Here is a 9682-nt window from a genome sequence, read left to right on the forward strand (position 1 = left end):
CGGTGTCATTCTTGTGTTGATAATCAGAGGCTCTACAAGCTCACCAGAATCTTACTAAATCTATGGAAGTAAAATGTCAAATGTTTTTGAAACAAAAAGCCTGTTGAATTTCACTACTTGAAAAAAAATATGCATTGCATTAAGCATGCTTGCATTTTAATGCATTGTATTTTTAGGGCTTGCATTTTTATGGGCTGAAATTCAACATGGGTGAATATTTAAGCAGTGAATATTTCAATTCAAAACATAATTTTCATTATTAAAAATTCAATAATCCATATTCACCTTTCATATTTCACTTCCAAAATATTCAAACTGTTTAAAAATACAACCTATAATATTCAACAGGCAATTTTCTTTCTCTTTAGTAGGGCGGTTAAGCGCAAAAATCGATCAATTTGCGATAAAAGCATCAAATTTGGTAGGAAATTCAAAAGGGGTTCTGATCAGATTTAGGACCATAGGCGCTTGAAATTTGAAATGGCCGCCAAATATGGATTTTGTAATGGGAAAATGGATTAAAAGCTGCCAGAAACATAAAATGCAATAACATATTTCACCATAAATACATGTAAATATATATTTTTTTGTCTTTTTAATGTAGGCCTGCATAAGAAACAGAACAAAGAACCAGTAGTTCAACTCTTCAGCAGTTGAGCTTTGAATATTAACACAATATTTAATTAATAACATAACATATAAGATTCTAAAATTCCATGCTGAATTCAATGACCACTTTTATCTCAGTCAAGAAGCAAAAAAATTATTAACACAGCTTTACACTCTCTGACATTCTCCCTCACATAAATATAAAGCAGTACACTGCAGTGATGCTGCTCTGCATTTGCATTGCTTAATACAGCCTTTTGTACATTTGCAGGCAATAAGTTCATAGCAGGCTTTAGATGCTTCAGCAAGTGAGGTCCAGTATGGTTCAAAACTGCCATCCTCTGTTTTGACCCACCCCCATTTAGATGGAGAAGGCAGTAATACTTTGCCCCAAAAATGACCACCCTGATATGTTGCCCTTTTCACATGCTGTTCAAGAGCTGCATTTGTTGGTGGAATTCGGCGAACACTGTGCCTTTTTGAAAAAAAGCTTTTTCCGAGCCATGTTCACGCTCTCACATGTACTGGTTCTGTCATACAGCACAACTGTGAACCTTTCAATTGTCTCTGATACAGTGGGGCAAAAAAGTATTTAGTCAGCCACCAATTGTGCAAGTTCTCCCACTTAAAACGATGATAGAGGCCTGTAATTTTCATCATAGATACACTTCAACTTTGAGAGACAAAATGAGAAAAAAATCCAGAAAATCACATTGTAGGATTTTTAATGAATTAATTGGTAAATTCCTCCGTAAAATGAGTATTTGGTCACCTACAAACAAGCAAGATTTCTGAGATGGTCCTCACTGCAGAACATGAAATCCACGGGGAGGAGTCGGATCCAGATCCAACTCCTCCCACCTTACATATACCTAAACCTACCCATCTCCACCCCTTATATCTGGATCCAACTCCGCCCCCGGATCTTGTGTACTGCATTGAGGTGCTACTGAGATTTCTGGCTCTCACAGACCTGTAACAACTTCTTTAAGAGGCTCCTCTGTCCTCCACTCGTTACCTGTATTAATGGCACCTGTTTGAACTCGTTATCAGTATAAAAAACACCTGTCCACAACCTCAAACAGTCACACTCCAAACTCCACTATGACCAAGACCAAAGCGCTGTCAAAGGACACCAGAAACAAAATTGTAGATCTGCACCAGGCTGGGAAGACTGAATCTTCTTTTAAACGTTTAAACGTTTTTTGGATTTGCAAATTCGGGGAACAGACACAGTCTCTATATGATGATATCTAGGTGAAAGAGGCTCTATGTGATGGGATTTATCTGACCTTGGTGACGCGAGGCTGCTAGCAGACGGTCGGTTTAGCCAGTCTGTCTGCTTCCTGACCTGAGGCCCAGATTGTCATGTTTGAGCTCTAAGACTATGTGCCATATTACTAGAGAGAAGAGCAGCACCATCCCAGGAGGGATGAATACCATCTCTTTTCAACAGGTCAGGTTTGCCCCAAAAACTTTTCCAATTGTCTATAAATTCTATATTATTTTGCGGACACCACTTAGACAGCCAACCGTTAAGCGAACCGTTAAGATTATCCAAGATGGCGCCGCGGATGGCTGCCTCGGTGTGGAGCTCTCCAGTTATTGTGTTGTTTTTGTTGGTTTGTTCTGCGTTTAGTCATTCTTTTCCTATCAGTTTCACCAAAGACGAACTACTGGACATTAGGAAACACACACCAGACAACTTTTTTACAGATTTTGATTACTCAGACGTTTTACTGGACATTCTCGTCGGAGGGGCAGCGGTGTTGTTCAAACGCGCGGTCAGACGCAAACGCGGTCAGACGCAAACGCGGGAAGCGCGCTGGCGCGCTGGTTAAACTCCGCGAGCGCGGCCTCCGCACTGCACTCCCCAGTATTCACCTTGCGAATCTCCGATCTCTTCCTAACAAAATGGACGAACTTCTTCTCCTCACCCGCACTAACAAGGATTTTTTAAACTCCGCTGCTCTGTGCTTCACTGAAACCTGGCTGAGTGAAGCCATACCGGACAACGCACTACATCTGCCGGGCTTTCAGCTGTTCCGAGCAGATCGCATCGCGGAACTAACGGGGAAAACGAGAGGTGGTGGATTGTGTTTCTACATTAACGAAAGTTGGTGTTCAGATGTAACAACACTGAAGAAGATGTGCTCTCCTAATTTAGAGGCACATTTCATAAACTGTAAACCTTTCTACTCGCCGCGGGAGTTTTCCTCATTCATTCTCGCGAATGTTTACATTCCTCCAGACGCGTGTGTGAGCGCGGCGATACAACAGCTGGCTGAACATATAGCTGAAATGGAACAAAGGTACCCAGACTCTCTTTTAATCATTCTTGGGGATTTTAACAAAGCAAATCTCTCCCGTGAACTGCCAAAATACAGACAGCATATTACATGTCCTACCAGAGACAGTAATATATTGGACCACTGTTACACCACGATAAAGAATGCGTATCACTCCGTCCCACGGGCAGCTTTGGGGCTCTCTGATCACTGTTTGGTTCATCTTATACCGACCTACAGGCAGAAACTGAAATCAGCTAAACCTGTAATAAGGACTGTAAAAAGATGGACCAACGAAGCAGAGCAGGATCTACAGGCCTGCTTCGATTGCACTGATTGGACTGTTTTTGAAGCTGCAGCCACCGATCTGGATGAGCTCACAGATACTGTAACATCATATATCAGTTTCTGTGAGGATACATGCATTCCTACCAGGACATTCTTATCATTCACTAATGATAAACCATGGTTTACTGGGAAACTCAAACAGCTTCGTCATGCCAAAGAGGATGCTTACAGAAGTGGGGATAAAATCTTGTATAACCAGGCCAGAAACAGACTGACAAAGGAGATCAGAGTTGCTAAAAGAAGCTACTCTGAAAAGCTGAAAACCCAGTTTTCAGCCAACGACCCGGCATCAGTCTGGAGAGGCCTGAGGAACATCACCAACTACAAATCACCATCCCCCCGATCTGTGGAGAATCAACAACTGGCTGACACTCTCAATGCATTCTATTGCAGGTTTGAGAAGCCCAGACTCACACATCCACCATCACCTCCTGCAACCCCTCTCCTCCCCCCTTCTGCCATCCAACCTGAGCTTAAGGTCTGTGTGGAGGACGTGAGCCGAGTCTTCAAAAAACAGAAGACTAGGAAAGCTTCAGGCCCAGACGGCATCTCATCTGCTTGTCTAAAAGCCTGCGCTGACCAACTGGCCCCAGTCTTCACGCAGATCTTCAACAGATCATTGGAGCAGTGTGAAGTTCCCTGCTGCTTCAAACGCTCCACTATCATTCCGGTTCCCAAAAAACCTAAAATCACTGGACTTAATGACTACAGACCTGTCGCTCTCACGTCTGTGGTCATGAAGTCGTTTGAAAGACTGGTGTTGGCCTATCTGAAGGACATCACTGGACCCCTTCTGGATCCCTTTCAGTTTGCTTACAGAGCAAACAGGTCTGTGGATGATGCAGTCAACATGGGACTGCACTATATCCTGCAACATCTTGACAGACCTGGAACTTATGCACGGATCTTATTTGTGGACTTCAGTTCGGCCTTCAATACCATCATCCCTGATCTTCTCACAGCCAAACTGACTCAGCTCTCCATGCCATCCTCAATCTGTCAGTGGATCTCCAGCTTCCTGACAGACCGGCAGCAGCGAGTGAGACTGGGGAAGCTCACATCCAGGACCCTCACCATCAGCACTGGCGCCCCCCAAGGGTGCGTTCTCTCCCCACTGCTCTTCTCCCTGTACACTAATGACTGCACTTCTAAAGACCCCTCTGTCAAGCTCCTGAAATTTGCAGACGACACCACCGTCATCGGTCTCATCCAAAATGGTGACGAGTCTGCTTACAGACTGGGGGTTGAACAGCTGGCTGTCTGGTGCAGCTATAACAACCTTGAGCTGAACACGCTCAAAACAGTCGAGATGATTGTGGATTTCAGGAGAAAATCCCCAGCACTCCCCCCTCTCACCATCATGAACAGCACTGTGGAAGCAGTGGAGTCATTCAGGTTCCTGGGCTCTACCATCTCTCAGGACCTGAAGTGGGCAAATCACATTGACTCCATTGTGAAAAAGGCCCAGCAGAGACTGTACTTCCTTCGCCAGCTGAAGAAGTTCAATCTGCCACAGGAGCTGCTGATCCAGTTCTACTCAGCCGTCATTGAGTCTGTTTTAAGCACTTCCATCACTGTCTGGTTTGGTTCAGCTACCAAATCGGACATCAGGAGACTACAACGGACAGTCCGGACAGCAGAGAGGATTATTGGTGCCCCCTTGCCAACCCTCCAGGACCTGTACTCTTCCAGAGTGAGGAAGAGAGCAGGTAAAATCATCACAGACTCCACTCACCCTGGACACCCCCTGTTTGAACTGTTACCGTCAGGACGGCGACACAGATCACTGGCCACAAGAACATCCAGGCACAGGAACAGTTTCTTTCCACAGGCCATTTCCCTTCTGAACACTTAACATGCCCCCCAAGGCATATGCCTGCAAGTGCAATACTCCCACTGTCTAGTGCAATATTCTCTAACTCAGGTGATATTTATATTTATATTTATATTATTCATACTACTCAAAATACTGTAAATATGTTCATAATCTGTAACATGCACTAGACTCCCACTGTCTAGTGTAATATTCTCTAACTCAGGTGATATTTATATTTATATTATTCATACTTCTCAAAATACTGTAAATATGTTCATAATCTGTAAATGTTTATTCAGACTAAACCCAACTGTGACCCCTTTTTTTACTTTTTATACTATTTTTATTTTTTTAATATATATTTTATTCTTAGAATTTGTATTACTATGTTTCTTGTTGTATTTGTATTTGTGCACTGGAAGCTTCAGTACCAAGAAAAATTCCTTGTGGGTGCAAGCACACTTGGCAATAAAGCTCTTTCTGATTCTGATTCTGATTCTGAACACAATCTACTAACTATCTCATCACTCCTGCGAACAGGAAGGGGGCCAGAGCAAATTACAGTCCTTGGCATCGTACTTGCGAGTTCACACACCTCTTTAATATTAATTTTGGTGATCTCCGACTGGCGGAGTCGAACATCATTAGTGCCGACGTGAATAATGATCTTAGAGAATTTACGATTAGCATTAGCCAGCACTTTTAAATTTGCTTTGATGTCAGGCGCTCTGGCTCCCGGCAAACATGTGACTATGGTGGCTGGTGTCTCTATTTTCACGTTCCGTGTAATAGAATCGCCAATAACTAGGGCACAATCATTCTCAGTGGGTGTTTCACTGAGCGGGGCAAATCGATTTGTTATGGTAATCGGAACGGAAGAGTGTTTTTTTGATCCGCGACTAGAGCGATCCCTCACTGTCACCCATTTGCCCGGCTGCGCAGGCTCTACTTCAGTTGGAACCGCATCATGTAAAGAGTTCACTATGCTAGGCGCATCCAAAATAATATCTGAAGCTCTAGCACTCTTACTATCCTCAGTTAATGTTTGGGTGCGTGTCTCTAATTCTGAAATCTTCTCTGTCAGCCTAACTGTCTCCTTGCATTTATCACATATAAATCCTATATTGCCAACAGAGAAGGTTATGCTAAACATGTGGCATGAAGTAAAGGTGACAATAACAGGACAAGACATTACTCACCGTGTTTGTTGACTGATTCTTACTTACCTGAGCTTTTTATGAACTCAAAGGCGCGGGCGCGCGAGAGAAAAATAAATAAATAAAAATAGCTGAGCGCATGGGTGGCGCGTTAACAGGCTAGCGTGTTGTGCTAGTAGTAACGGAAGCTAGCGATGTCAGGTTAATCTGAGATGTTGGGTAAGCTGTATTTAGTAGTAGTATAAACAACTAGAAATTGTAGTAAATGATGGTTCAAAACAAAGAAATACGAGGCTTAAACGGAGCTTACAGCACCGAAGCAAACACTCACAGGAGGCAGCTAGGCAGGCAGACAGGAGCAATCGATCAGACTCTGGTTAATCAAAGTTTAACACGCGACGATTCTATTTGAAACGGATCCTATTTTACTGCGACGTTCGCGCTGGAACAACAATCTCAAAGTGTGGCAATGATAATATCAGGTACTATTTATGTGCTTTATTTAATGTTAAAGGGTTAGTTCACCCAAAAATGAAAATTCTGTCAGTAATTACTCACCCTCATGTTGTTGAGCAACGAGAATACTTTTTGTGCGCAAAAACAAACAAAAATAACGACTTTATTCCACTATTCATTTCCTTCTCTCTGGGCCACTAGTTGGTTCACGTAGTGTTTTTGCGCTGCGCGTCACACACATGACCAGCGTCGGCCAACAGTGAGCGTACGTGGTGACGTGTAACACAGACGCGCTGCGCAAAAACACTACGAGGCCCAGAGAGATGGAAATGAATAGTGGAATAAAGTCGTTATTTTTGTATGTTTTAGCGTAGCTATTATTTAAAATTTGAACTGTAAAAAGTAAAAGCGCACACACAAGCTACAGTTAGTCCAAAATGCCGCCGCTAGAGTTCTTACGAGATCAAGAAAATATGATCATATAACACCGATTTTATCATCACTGCATTGGTTACCTATAAAGTTCCGTATTAATTACAAGGTATTGCTACTGACTTATAAAGCCCTAAACGGCTTAGCTCCAGTCTATTTAACGGATCTTCTATCACCCTATAATCCATCGCGCTCTTTAAGATCACTAAATTCAAGGCTTTTGGTCAAACCTAGGATATCCAGAACCACCAAAGGAGGGAGAGCATTTTCACATTTGGCTCCAAAACTCTGGAATAGTCTTCCTGATACTGTTCGTTGCTCAGACTCGCTCTCCCAGTTTAAAACTAGATTAAAGTCGCATCTCTTCGGCCAGGCATTCATATAATACCACAGTTCAAACTACAATCCGGCCTCTAGCTCATAAATGCCAGAGGAGAACTGGCCCCCGACTGAGCCTGGGTTCTCCCAAGGTTTTTTTTTCTCCATTAGGTCACCTGATGGAGTTTTAGTACACCATTAGGTCACTTGATGGAGTTTTTCGGTTCCTTGCCACTGTTGCCTTTGGCTTGCTCAGTTGGGGATATTTTGGGGATATTTAATTTAATTTGATCAATCAATAAATTCCTCTTGAAACAAACTTTGTTGTATTATTTTAATTTAATACTGTGAAGCTGCTTTGATACAATCTGTATTGTGAAAAGCGCTATACAAATAAACTTGACTTCACTCTACAGTTGTTTGAATGACTGTAAAAGATGCACCTTCAAATAAAAAAGGCAATTAAGCAGAGTGCGTATATATTGGAAATTACAGATTTTCTTTTTTTTACTGTGATTCTTAAACCATTTGCTGACCAAACAGAATTTCATTAAGTTTAGTAACAACATGCAATGTTTACATCCATTAATTTGGATAAATATCAGGTACTATATATAGCTACATGTTCATTTTTCTCAAAGTAAAATCTCTCACTAATGCTGTAAACATACATTGGTATTATTATTAAATGTTTTACATTAACAACAGTAATATAATGCGGTTTTTATAATAATAACATTATAATATGTTTTATGATAGGCCTATGAGTAAACATATAATATGTAATATAGTGCATATATTTAGCAAAAAGACTCCTCTCTAATGTTTCTAGCGAGGCCTATATGCTGTGCTCATTAAATGGCTTTTCTGAGGTAAATATTACGTTACTTGACATATTGTTCTCCAGCTGTTTTATTGGCCTATTTCCGCGGTTGAAGCACTGATTGAGTGATTACACGAGACATGATACATTTCAGCAAGTTGCAGCTGTATCTTCCAACATAGTTCATTTGAGTTTATTTACTATTAACTAAAGAAGAGCTTTAGATCAGTTCACCTGCCGCTTGAACCGAGGTGCTACAGCGATCTGTCACGTCATAATTAAGAGCATAATTTATTGTTTGAATTCCGTCATAAAATTGGCATAATTTGAAAGCTGAGACTGTGTTTCATATCAAAAGTAATTTGTCTTGTCGATCGCACAAGTCATAATCCGTCCCTGCTTCAGGACCAGATCAGATTTTCTGTCCAATCAAATGCTCTCTAGAATCTGAAGCTCCATTATAAATACATTATAAATACATTATAAATCGGTCACTTGTTCACACATTTACTATTTTCTACATGGTGAATGGCACATAGTGCACTATACAGGGGACAGGAAACCATTCAGACAGTGTAAATGCTTTCCATTGGGACGAATGAAGTCTGGTCACCCAGGGAACTGATATGTCACTTTGGAAAAAAGACAGAAATGTAAAATGGTTTCACATTAGTGTCACAAGAACCGACTGTGGTTTAAGTCAAAAGTTGTAAAATGATTAAAATAGTAAAATCATTAGAAGTAAAATAAATGAGAATCTGTTCAAATACACACATGTCCTTCCAGCACAAACAGGCTTTAGTAATAGTAGAGGAGAGCGGGGCACAACATAACGCTTTTGGACTTTTTCAGTTTGTGTAAGTCTACTCAGGGTTCAGAGTATTTATTTTTCCCACATTAATTTCCCACATGTCTACAATTATGTGGTTTTGTTTTATTAATACAGTGTATATGTTTTACTTGATTTACTCTGTAAGAATGGAAGTGAAATGTGACAACATGCCCCATAGGTGGAGTACATTATAACATGACCATATGACAGATTAAAATGATATCTGATCTAATCAGAAAATATACAAGACCAACTCAAATATTTTCTCAATAAAATACAATTATTCACTTTTTCATATAAAAAAAACAATAAAAAATTGCAATAAAATGATTTTTGAGTTTGACAACGAACACAGCTCAACATAGTTAAAAAACATTATAATAATAATTAATAATTGTAATCATTGACTTCACCTTTTTATCATGTTTTTTTTTTCAATAGAATTCAAGAATAGAATAGAATAGAATAGAATAGAATAGAATAGTTCTAATAGGGGCTGATTGTAACGTAGTGTGACAACATGCCCCGCATGCGCAAACCCGGCGAGTGTCTTCTAAACTATTTAAAACAAGTGTGTGACAACTAACCCTGCGTTAGTGTGTG

Source organism: Leuciscus leuciscus, assembly GCF_965113295.1.
Source record: "Leuciscus leuciscus genome assembly, chromosome: 1".
Lineage (NCBI taxonomy): Eukaryota > Metazoa > Chordata > Actinopteri > Cypriniformes > Leuciscidae > Leuciscus > Leuciscus leuciscus.